The 13,281-nt window shown below is 34.8% G+C and overlaps 1 long non-coding RNA gene across 2 annotated transcripts in view; it reads right to left on the reverse strand.

Moving 5' to 3' along the window:
- Nucleotides 1–9,354, reverse strand: part of LOC144304536 (uncharacterized) — a 29,170-nt gene extending 19,816 nt beyond the window's left edge. The window contains exon 1 of one of the 2 annotated variants that reach the window (XR_013371490.1): nucleotides 9,162–9,354. This is a non-coding gene — a long non-coding RNA (uncharacterized LOC144304536). The remainder of the gene's footprint in view (nucleotides 1–9,161) is intronic. The other variant, XR_013371489.1, reaches the window with a different exon arrangement.
- Nucleotides 9,355–13,281: the final 3,927 nt, after the last annotated feature.

Below are 13,281 nucleotides of genomic sequence, written 5' to 3' on the forward strand. Positions count from 1 at the left end.
CAGATTTTAGAAAGGAAACCGTGTATATACATTAAATTGTGTAATAGCTCCAATTGGGGTATGGGATAGTACCTCATTATTAAACACTTGAAGGAATAAATATTCCCTCAAATCAGTTCAGGTCACGTTTTGCCAACAAATGAGTTAAACACACACACACACACACACACACACACACACACAACTAGTGGTTTTCAAAGCTTTTTACTTTTGAATTGTAGTAAAGCATTTTGAACTTGTATTAGGAAACACTACCAAATGACTAATCAAACGACCAATATTTTTTTTTAATCTAAGATTGGATTAAAGTGGTTTCAGGAAAACTCTGAGCAAATCTGAGCAGGGAAGTAATGTCTGACTTAAACATAAGCAGAAACAACAAAGAAATCTTTGAACAGACTACTTTGGTAGTCTTCAGAAAAATTGCCCCCATTTACCTGAGAATCAGTGAATCAGTTCTCTGGCAGAAGGGAAAATCTACTCTGACAGTAAATCATAAGGAGTTTGTATTTGAGACTGGGTTAATGAAGTTTCATGTGAAATTCAGACAGTGGAACTCTTATCAGAGGAATTGTGATAGGATCCATGGAACATGTTCTAACATGCCGATTTGCTATTTTGGATTTTTATGTATTGTAAAATTAACCAGGAAAAAAAATATATATGGTTTTCTAAAATGATTTTATATACATATATATGAATATACATATATATGAATATAATATATATATATATGTATTCCTGATAATTCAAATTTATCAAGCTAACTGCCAGGAAAACTCAAAAAAGAAATTGGTAAAAATGATTGCTCTGGAGAAGTGAGGCTGTGGGAATTGAAAATGGAGAAGGGGCAGAGGGATTTTTGTTTAGGCTTCTCTGTCTTATTTGATTCATAACTAGGTGAATTATTAATTTAATAAAAGACTTTTAATTACTACCCTAAAATGTATAAACTTGAAATGGAACATGTCCCTATGAGTTGTGAATAACAGTGCTTAATTTTTAAAACATAAACATACGGTCTTTTTAGTTTTTGAACAGCACTTTAAAATGTGACTTAATAAAAGTAATTCAAATCAAGCTAACTCAACCTCTAGCTCTAGATGGCCTAGTAAAGACATTTCTACCTCTGCTCTCCTCCCTGAAACCAACCTAAACAACAAAACAATGATAAAAACAGGGACAAATACTTCATCTCCAATGAAGCTGGAAAATAATCACACCCTCAAACCACAAACTATGAAAAACAGCTGCCAAAAGACAGTAGATCCTGGACCAAAATGAAAGAAAGAGGCTGGGAGGAAAGGCACCAAACTGATGAGTCTTTTGCAGTAGGCCAAATTCCCCAAAAGCAGCAAGTGGCCCTGAAGGCTCCACCAGTGATCGCCAGGTTAGCACAGCCAGTTCCTGGAGTGTGCCCAGGAATATCCCTGAAGCCGTCTTTAACCTGCTAACATTACGAGATGTGGAGCTGAGTGAGAAACACTGACATGTGACACGTAGACACAAAGTCTGTTCATGGAATCAGATGGCAAATACATGATAATAAGCAAGCGGATTTTGTAGCAGATAATCACTGACTTATTTATTTGTATAAACACTTAGTTCTTACACTTTGCCAAGAACTGCTCAAGGTATCTAACAAATTTTCACCCACTTCATCCTGATGGCTCTGTGAGGTAAGTACTATTACCATCACTATTCTGCTACAAGTGAGGACACTGAGGCACTGTGAAGTTAAAGGTCTTGCTCAGGACTGCAGCTCATGAGCAACAGAACCTGAATTCAAACCTAAGCAGAATGCCTCCAGAGTTCACACTTGTAAACACTAAGTTTGAGCACCTCTTTGAAGGGAAACATGAGTGAATGAAAAAATGAAGGAAGGAAACATCATCACACACAAAAACTTTGTGTTATCTCTCTCTTTTTTTTTAAAGATTTTATTTATTTATTCATGAGAGATACAGAGAAAGAGGCAAAGGCATAGGCAGAGGGAGAAGCAGGCTCCCTGCCAGAAGCCCGATGTGGGACTTATCCCAAGACCCCAGGATCACAACCTGAGCCAAAGGCAAACACTCAACCACTGAGCCACCCAGGAACCCCATTTTATCATTACTAAAAAGCCAACCTGTCACCAAGGGAGGGTAGATAGAATGCCCACAGGCAGAGCCTTAACAGAGAACTAGAAAGTGCTCTGCGACTTTCAGAGGTTCCACAAACTCTATGATTTCTCACATTACTCTTACCTCAGCTTAGTCTGCTGAGTGAAACTGCCCACTGCTTTAGTTCATCTTCTGGGCCCCTTTCCTCCAAATTTTTGACATCATAGCTAGTTGTGACCAGACTACCCTCCTTCAAAAATAAGTAATAATCAGAAATGGAACTCTGCAACCAATGAGGACAAAAGAAAGAAAATGAAGACAATTAGCCTGTAGAAAGACATGTAGAGCAGCTGAAAGAAAATAAAACCAGTACAAAAAACAAACGGGGGCGGGGGGGGGGGAGTAGGTTTAGTAAAATAGAGTCAAGGATATGGAGGAAAAGGAAATCCAAATCATACACATACACACACACACACACACACACACACACAGGCACATGTATGTCCTACATCGTACAGGACTTCACTGTGAGCCATCGAGAAATTACACTATTCCAAAGACAATGAATGTCCATTGGCCCGTGTGCTAAGAAAAGATGTTCCAAAAATTCTGAGATTTCTCAAATTACTGCTACCTCAGCTTAGTCCCCTGGCTCGTCTTTCTTCATATTTCTCTCCAAAATAGTTCATTCAGGAAGAATGCTCCCTATTTAGAAATCAGTAATTTTTAAAAACAAAATCAACTTAGAATCTATACAAAAATAATTCAAGTAAAAGAGCTAACGAAAAACAGATGAAGAACACACACACATGATTTTTTTGCCGTAGAATAAGCCAAAGAGTTCTCCATTAAATAAGAGAATTAAGAGAAGACGATGGTCTTTATGCAACAAGAAATCAAAACAAGGAACTAACATTTACTAAGTAATTAAGCTCTAGGCACTAAGTGCACTATTTAAATGTAAATAATTAAAAATAGATTTCTGTGAAAGTAAAGGCAATAATAATAAAATCACCTAAAAGGAATTAAGACAATTTTTTATCCAAATTTTTATTTAAATTCCAGTTAGTTAACATACAGTTGTAATATTAGTTTCAGGTATAGAATTTAATGATTCATCACTTACATACAATACCCAGTGCTCATCACAAGTGCCCTCCTTAATACCCATCACCTACGTAACTCATGCCCGGCTCCCCCATCTGCCCTCCAGTAAGGATAGTTTTAGATTTCTTCAATACAGTGCTCAATTCTAGAGAAAAACAGAAAAATGTCTGCAAAGACCATAGGAAAAAAGCAAACAAACATTCACTCAAGTATAAGAACAACAACTACTTTCAAACATGAATGAGTTTAGGAATATAGTTAATCTGAATCTTCTTAAATAAATTTGAAGAATTTCATTAATCAAAAGACAAATAGAGAAAACGTGACTAAAGTACTGGCAATGCTCTTTAAATTAACTTAGATGTAGAACTAAGACTAAACAATGGGGTTACAAAATAAAATATAAATGTTATGAAACAAAGCAATGTAGAAATAATAATATTCAGAAAATACATAAGTTGTTTTTTTTTTTAAAGATTGATTTATTTATTCATAAGAGACACAGACAGAGAGAGAGGGAGAGGCAGTGACACAGGCAGAGGGAGAAGGAAGCTCCTCACAGGGAGCCCGATGTGGAACTTGATCCCAGATCCTGGGATCACAACCTGAGCCAAAGGCAGGCACCCAAACACTGAGCCACCCAGGCATCCCTGAAAATCTGTAAGTTGATAGGGAAAGATGGAATCAGTTTTTGTGGGAAAGGGACCATGGTCAATTATACTGTTTAGAACTCAATGGAGAAAAAATAACATAAAAAAATAAAAACCAATGAAGTTTACCGCTAATATTGTACACAGCGATGAAAGACTGAATGCTTTCCCCCTAAGACTGTGAACAAGACAAGGAAGTCCACTTTCACCATTCCTACGCAATATTGTGTTGAAGACTCTAGTCAAAGCAACAAAGTAAGGGAAAGAAATATAAGACATACAGATTGGAAAGGAAGAAGTAAAACTATTTTTATCAGTATGTATTATTTCCTGTAATCAGCAAATAAACTAAAAAACTACTAAACATCAGGATGCCTGGGGGGCTCAGTGGTTGAGCATCTGCCTTCAGCTCAGGTCGTGATCCTGGGGTCCTGGGATCGAGTCCCACATTGGGCTCCCCACAGGGAGCCTGCTTCTCCCTCTGCCTATGTCTCTGCCTCTCTCTCTCTGTGTCTCATGAATAAATAAATAAAATATTTTTAAAAACCCAACTATTAAACATTGATAAGAGCAATCAAAAACGTAATAAATGGTTAGATATTCTATTTTCAGGGATTGACAGATTCAATTGATATCATTAAAGATACCAATTCTACTGAAATTCATCTATAGATTTGATGCAACTCCCAATCAAAATGTCAGAAGACATTTTTTGCAGAAACCAACAAGTTGATTCCAAAAGGTATATGAAAACCAAGATTTAGAATAACTAAAATGATTTTGAAAAAGAAAAACAAAGTCAGAGGACTCATACTCCCTGGTTCTAAGTCTTATTATAAAGCTATTGTAATCCAGAAAGCTTTATATTGACAAAAGGATAGACATATAGATAATAGAAGAGATCAAAAAGTTCAGAAATAGATCCATGTATCTATCATCAAATTTTAATGAAGTCATTCAATAGACAAAAGATAGTCTTTTCAACAAATGATGTTAGAACAATTGGGAATCTCTATGTTGAAAAAAAATGACCCTTCATCCACATCTCCAATCATATACAGAAATTAATTCAAAATCAATCATAGATGTAAATGAAAAACTTAAAACTATAAAATTTCTGGAAGAAAATATAAATTTTTGGAATCTTGGGCTAACAAATATTTCTAGATAGCATACAAGAAGCACAAACCATAAAACAAAAAGTAAGTTGGATCCATATCTCACATCATATACAAAAATTAACTTGAATCTTTGACCTAAATGTAAATTAAAATTATTGACAAAGAATCTTTGCTTGACCAAACTTTAGTCAGTCACCTTCCCCTAGGCCCATCTGGGCACTTCTTTATAAAATCCAGTTTTAGCAAGAATCCTACTAAGTCAATCTAACCAGAATGTCCCACCCACCATATCTGATCACTCTTGATGTATGATCAAGTTCCCCATCCTCCGGCCTCTCCTAGGTGATATGATCATGCTGATTTGTCTTCAGTAAGAATTCTGTTAGATGAGTTTAGCCAGAATCCTCTTTACTCTATTATTTCCTCTTAGTGATTTTCCATCCACTGAAACCCACCTTGCTCCTTGGCTATAAATCCTCACTTGCCCATGTATTCAGAATTGAACTCTGTTCTATATTGAGGACTATTGCAAGTTTCCTGAATAAAATCTGGTTTTGCCACTTTAACTACTGTACAACTAAGTTTTTTTCTTTGACACTACAAAACTTTTAGGGAAAAAAAAAAAGAAAATCTTTATGACATTGGGTTACCAGAGATATCTTAAATAAGACACAAAAAGTACAAACCATAAACAAAAAATGATAAATTGGACTAGTTCCCAGAATATATAAAGATTCCCCAAACATAGTAAAGAAAAATCAAAGGATCCAATTAAAAAAAAATTGAGCAGATTTGAATAGACTTTGCCAAAGAAAAGATTCAAATGGCAAACAAATACATGGACATATGTTCAACTTATTAGTCATTAGGGAAATTCAAATTAAAGCCTCAATGATATACCATCAAACACCTACTAGAATGGCTAAAATTTTTAAAGGTGACAATACCAGGAGTTGACAGTGAATCAAAGCAACAGAATCTCTCATATGTTTCTGTTGGAAATGTAAAGTAGTACGGCTACTTTGGAAAACAGTTTGACAGTTTCTTAAAAGGTTAAACAAACCCGACAATCCACTTTTAGGTATTTACCCAAGAGAAATGAAAACATATGTCCACACAAACACCTCTACACAAATGTTTAAAACAGCTTTATTCATAATCCCTAAAATCTGGAAATGTCCCACATGTCTGTTGACCTGGGAATGGATAAACAACTTGTGACATATCCATACTTAGCAACATAAGAGGAAAGCCACTGATGTATTCAACAACATGGATGAACCTCAAAACCATTATACTAAGTGAAAGAAAGCAGACACTAATGATAACATAATGAATTACTCAATTTATATGACATTCCGGAAAAGCAAAACTGTAGGGATAAAAATCAGTGTTTTCCAGAGGTTGGGAGTGGGGTAAGAGGTTGATTACAAAGGCCTTCAGGGGGGCTCTATGGTATGAAGGAAATAGTCTACCATATGGTAATGACGGGAGTATTTACAGGGCTGTACATATGTATCAAAACTATAGAACTATACACCTAAAAAGGGTGAATTTTGCTATATACCTAAAAGGGCAAATTATACTTGCATAAATCTGATGTTCAAGAAGACACTAATTTATAAATCATGTAAATTATAGTTATAATGAAGAATTGAAGAAAATATAATTAATTAAAATTAAGACTTGGCAAACGGGTGTATGGAAATAGGCATAAATCAGTTTCTTTATTTATAATAGGAAGGCAATATGTAGCATCAAAAGTCAAAAAATAAGGGGATCCCTGGGTGGCTCAGCAGTTTAGTGCCTGCCTTCGGCCTAGGGCATGATCATGGAGTCCCAGGATCGAGTCCCACATCGGGCTCCCTGCATGAAACCTGCTTCTCCCTCTGCCTGTGTCTCTGCCTCTCTCTCTCTCTCTCTCTCTCTCTCTCTTTCTCTGTGTGTGTGTGTCTCTCATGAAAAAATAAATAAAATCTTAAAAAAAGTCAAAAAATAAAAAAAATATAAGCTTGGGTAGTCACCAAAGGGCTTAAAAACACATTATAAATCTTCTAAACTATCAGAGGGAAACACACACATACACATTTGATTTTGAAAGTATAGATATTAACAAACTAAAAACTAAAGCAGTAACAGTAGAAATCATAAAAGATGAGAGAGAACTAATACCTAACCATATCTGCATAACAATATATATAAATGGAATCAAGCAGGATATTAAAAGAAAAATATTTTCAGATAGGTTTAGAAAATCAAACTCAACTATTTGTTGCATGCAAAAGACACATTTAAAGCAAGGTTAAATACTGGGCATATATATGAGGCAATTAATTTTAAATGGCTAATGGAATGATTACTTTATTAAGATCAAACAAAATTGAATTCACAGCAAAAGCATGAAATAAGACAAATAAGTTCATTTTATAAAGATAAAAGGGTCAATCATAATGAAGGTCTGTCATGGATCATTAATGCCAAAATCCTAGCCTGAAAATTCCTAAGCAAACACTATGTAAGATACAAAGAGAAATAGGGAAAAATATAGAAGTAATGGAGAAAGACCATGTACTCTCTTGACCCACGACAGATCAAGAAAGTAGTAAAATAAAATAAAACAAAGATATAGGATCAAATTCTACAATTCATAAAGTCTCTCTAAAGTTTTGATCTCTTGGGATGCCTGGGTGGCTCAGTGGTTGAGCGTCTTCCCTTGGCTCAGAGCATGATCCTCAGGTCTCAGGATCCAGTTCCACATCGAACTCCCTGCATGGAGCCTGCTTCTTCCTCTGCCTATGTCTGTGTCTCTCATGAATAAATAAATTAAATCTTTAAAAATAAATTAATAAAATAAAATTTTAGTCTATCTAAAATATATCACACCCTTCACCCTAAAAACAAATAATATTTCATCTTTAAATAGTCAAAGAATATTCACCAAAAAATTTGGTTTATGTGGGACCACAAAGTATTCCCAATATATCACAATAAACAAAAATACAGATCATATTGTCAAATTTTAATACAAAGTAGAATTGGTATTTTTGATAAAAAACAAAATCCCCAACTGCCTAAAACTTGGGACTATTTAAGAAGTTGACTTAAAGGCAATAGAAGTTGAAATTGAAAAATATTTTTAAAATAATATTAATGAAAACACTAAGGATCAAAATCCATGTGCTATGGCTAAAAGAAATGTTTTGAAGAATGATTCAGAGCCTTAACCAAGTTACCAGACAAGAAAAAAAAGAAAATAAGTGAGTTCATATTCAAAACAAGAGGTAAGAAAAAGAGTAAGAAAATAAATCTAAGGAAAGCATAAAAGAAATTAAAGACAGAATGACATATTAATGATTTTGAAACAAAAAATATAAATGAAATAAACATAACTGATTACTTGAAAAATATCGACAAAATGAATAAAATGGTAGCTTGTCTCATTTTTTTAAAAGATGTGTGAGAAAAAAATAAATAAATAAAAGATGTGTGAGAGAATCATAAACATACCTAAATTTAGGTAAACCTAAATAATCATAAGAAAATACTTTGCATGAAATTATTCTAGTACTCTTGAAAATCTGGATAAAATAAATCCTTTTCTGAGGAAATATAAATTGCCAAAACGACCCTAGAAAAGATTTTTTTAAGACAAGCAAACCAATTACCACTAAAGAAATTGAGAAGGTTATCAAAGATTAATCCCTTACAAAAGCAACAGACTCTATCAGTCTCACTGATGACTTCATTCAAAGCATCTAGGAACATATTATTTCAGTCTTAAGTGGTCCCTAAGCATGATCTGAGATAGAAAGAAAAAAATGAGACTAACACTGAATCTGACAATAGAGCAAAAGAAGGGAAACTACATACCAGTATATAATCAGTAACAATACAAGAATGCCATAAAGTATAAGCAAATAAGCAGATTAAATGGGGTTCATTTGGGGGATGCAAGGGATAGTTCAAAATTAGAATATCTGTTAATTTATTGCTATCACATTAATAAGTTAAAGAAGAAGTCCTACTTAACCACTTCTATAAATAGTAGAAGGTATTTTGCAAAGTTGAATGTCCTTCCCTGGTTTAAAAGTCATAGGCATGTTCACATATATGTATAAATGTGTGTATACCTACGTGTACTTGTACGTGAGTGCATATACATATGTTACGTACATACATACCTGACCAAAATCTGGCATCATACATAACGAAGAATCATTAGAATTTTTTCCATTACCGTAAGAAACAAGATGGATAATGACAGCCTGCATGGAAAGTATTGGAGTGAGCTGTCAGGGGAAGCCCAGTGGCAGCTGGTACTAATACGAACAGCATTAGAATGGGAAGGAGAACATTGCTGTGCCAGCCAGTACCTGTGTCCCACCCAAGGACGATGTCATAATAGGGCAGCAGAAACAGATTGGCAGGATCAGGAAATTAGCTACGTACAGGGGACAAGACAAATAAGTAAGTATTCTAAGGATGACGGGAGGTGCTCACTGATGGAAGGGAGAACACAAATATGAGAAGAAGAAAAAAAAAAGTAGGATGAATCCAGCCCTACTGAAATGGAATTGAAGCTGTGTGAGCTCAGTGAGATAGAGATGTATAAAGGCTTGTCTGCATGTCTCCTGCTGCTCCTGGTGAGAAGGCCTGGGAGCAGTAACACTGCAACTGCCATAGCACGGCTCTCATCCAAATCTTAGTTTCCAAATCGCACTCTCCTCTAAAAGGAACAAGGACTTCTTGGAGAAATTACTGATTTCAGGGGTGGACAGGTAAGGTACAAGAGGAGTCAAAACTACCCTGTTATGCCAGAAAGTAAGAGAATGCTCAGAGTGATAGGACGTGGCAAAAGACACAGGAAGCAGCTTGAGGGAGCTTCTAATATCCAAATCTGGAACAACTGGATCATTAAAATAAAGATAGTGATGAATTACAATAAGTAAACAAATAAATAGAAGAGAAAGAGCTTTCTTACCATAGAAAGCTAGAAAATAAATGTAGAAGAAATGATGGAATTGGAAAATCATTTGACAATCATCAGTAATAATTCACATAAGGAAATCAATGGGTACTAAAACTAATGGGTGAAAGTAGAATAAGAAATGGAATATTTACATACTTTCAAAAGTATCAGCTCAGAAAATATGAATTACAAAGGGAAAGAAAAGAAACAAGGGGAGCGATATCTGGCAGACATTTCTTAATTGAGTGCTCAAAGTTAAGATCATGAGTAATGGTATAAATGGACTTAGTGTAACACCAGATAGCATGCAGTGAGGAGAACGCTCTATCACTTCTGCAAAACATGAATAACCTGAGTTTTATCCCCCAAAAAACATTGGACAGACCCAAACTGAGGCACATTTTTAAAAAGGGATGCCCTGTATTCAAAAATGTCAATGGCATGGATCTCAAGGACAGACAGAGAACAAGTTCCAAACTGAGGGAGCCTAGAAAGACATGACAATTGGGCACAACACATAATTCTGGAATGGATCCTCTTACTAGAAAGGGACATTACTTGAACTTGATTTAGTTAAGGGTTGACAACCAGATTCATCTACGTAAAAGTGGTTTTATTTTTCCCTTAGTGATAGCAATGAAGGAATATTAAGCACCATGAGTTAGTCCTTCTCTACAACCACCTAATGGTATTAGCCTTTTTATTTATGGGTCATCCTGGCAAAAATAAATTATTTCATTGGGAATTGCAAAAGAACGGTTTTCTAATTCTCTCATTTCTTCTACGTTTATTAGCTAACATCCTTCTATACAGAGGAGCTTTCCCTTATCTTCTAAAATGACATGGTAAATGATTATTCTTTCTTTTTAATTACAGATTTTCAGAGTAAGGATTTGATGTAAAAGTCACCTTCGATGTGACAAATGAAACATGTGTTCTCTTTCCTTCTCTCTCTCACTATGGATTGATGAATTATAATCAGTTACACTTGATACTCTTCTTACTACTAAAATTTGGCCACTGGAGCCTTTTCAATCTGATTCTTACATATTTTTGTCACATGCCCACTAGTCTTTGAGAACCTCCTTGCTTTCTACAACAAGACAAACCAGGCTCACTTTGTACTTTTCCTGTCACCTGCCTGAGAATTAGGCATTTCTTCAAGAAGATGATTCCTTTCAGCTCCAACTAAGATGTGGATGTTAAGTATAACTGTTGCTACCGGAGTATCAATGATTCTAGACAATTTCAGATTTGATATAATATGAAGGGTTTTATGTTGATATTTTCTTTTTTTTAAATTTAAAAAGATATTATTTATATATTTATTTCAGAGAGAGTGAGAGAGAGTGCACAGAGGGAGAGGAAGAAGCAGACTCCCCACCAAGCAGGGAGCCCGACACAGAGCTCCATCCCAGGGCCCCGAGATCATGACGCTTAACAGGTGTCCCTATATTGACAATTTCAATTTAAATTCAATTCAAATTTATGTACTGGAGATTTGTTTCCCTTAATAACTTTAATTTTCTATTTTATCTCCTACTGCTTACATTAAAAATCCGAGTTCCTAATAACATTAACTAATTGTCTTTTTTGTTTTACCCTACCTAATGCATATAAAATAGTGTCAAAATTATAATAATATTACTATTTAAAAAACTACTGAGTTAAATTTAGTTTTCTTTGCAGTTCTTTTTGTCTTTGGAATATCACATGGATAATGTCATCAGAGAAATGCAAATCAAAGCTATGAGATTCCATTTCATACCCACTTGAATGGCTATAATCAGAAAGACAGATCATGCAAGTGTTGACTAGGATATGGAGAAATTGGAATCCTCAAACACTGCTTTTAAAATTTTAAATGTTTCAGCCTCTTTGGAAAACAGTCTCACAGTTCCTCAGATGTTTAACATAGATTTACCATATGACCTAGCAATTCTACTCCTAGATATATACCCAAGAGGAATGACAACATATGTTCACACAAAAACTTATATATGTGTGTTCGTAGCAGCATCACTCAATATAGCCAAAAATGAAAACAATCCACTGATGAGTGAATAAATAAAATGTACCATAAGGGATTATCATCATCATCACCATCATCATTTTTAAGCAATAAAAAGGAGTGAGATAGGGGATCCCTAGGTGGCGCAGCAGTTTAGCGCCTGCCTTTGGCCCAGGGCGCCATCCTGGAGACCCGGGATCGAATCCCACGTCGGGCTCCCGGTACATGGAGCCTGCTTCTCCCTCTGCCTGTGTCTCTGCCTCTCTCTCTCTCTCTCTGTCTCTCTCTCTCTCTCTCTCTCTGTGTGTGTGACTACCATACATAAATTAAAAAAAAAAGGAGTGAGATATTGTTACGTGCTACAATTTAGATGTACCTTGAAAACATTATGCTAAGTGAAAGAAATCAATCACAAAAGACCACATATATTGCATAATTCTATTTATGTAAGACGTTCAGTATAGCAAATTTATAGAAATAGAAAGTAGGTTAGTGTTTGCCACTGGGAGGGGTGGGGAGTGGGAGAATGGGCAGACTGCTAATAAGTACAAGGTTTCTCTTCTGGGTAATAAAAATGTTCTATATTCTGTGATATGGTATATGCATTATATCTCAATAAATATCTTTTAAATAAGATATCAACTTGATAAAAGATATCTGTAAGAACTTGAGATAACATCATATTTAATAGTAAAAAACTGTTTTCCCTTTATGATTAGGAACAAAAAAAGGATATCTGCTCAAATCACTTCTTTTCAACATTAAACTGGAGGTCCCAGCCAGTGCCATGGGCAAACAAACAGATGAATAAATAAATGCATGTATACATAAAGATCTAAAGGAAAGAAATAAAATAACATGATCCCAAAAGTCCTGCAAAGGAGCCACTACAACCAATAAGTGAATTTAGCAAGGTTACTAAATACAAGGAGAATATATAAAAATCAAGTGTATTGCAATATATAATCAATAAGCAATTGGAAGATAAAATTAAAAGAACAATTTCATTCACATTAGCATCCAAAAACATGAATATTTAGAGATACACTGAATAAAATCAGGTATAATATCTTTGCACTGAAAAGGGCAAAAAATAAATTCAATATCTAAATAAATGGAGAAATACACCATACTTTTGGATTGAAAGACTCAATATGGTTAGGAATCATCTCTACTCAAGTTGATCTATAGATTCAGTACAATCCCAATCAAAATACCAGGAATCTTTTGTGCAGAAATTGCAAAGATCTAAAAGACACAAAACAATTTTGAAAAAGAAGAATGGGGTTGAGGTACTTGTATATCTGACCTCAAGACATAA

This window comes from Canis aureus, chromosome 34 (assembly GCF_053574225.1).
Source record: "Canis aureus isolate CA01 chromosome 34, VMU_Caureus_v.1.0, whole genome shotgun sequence".
NCBI classification, from domain to species: Eukaryota; Metazoa; Chordata; class Mammalia; order Carnivora; family Canidae; genus Canis; species Canis aureus.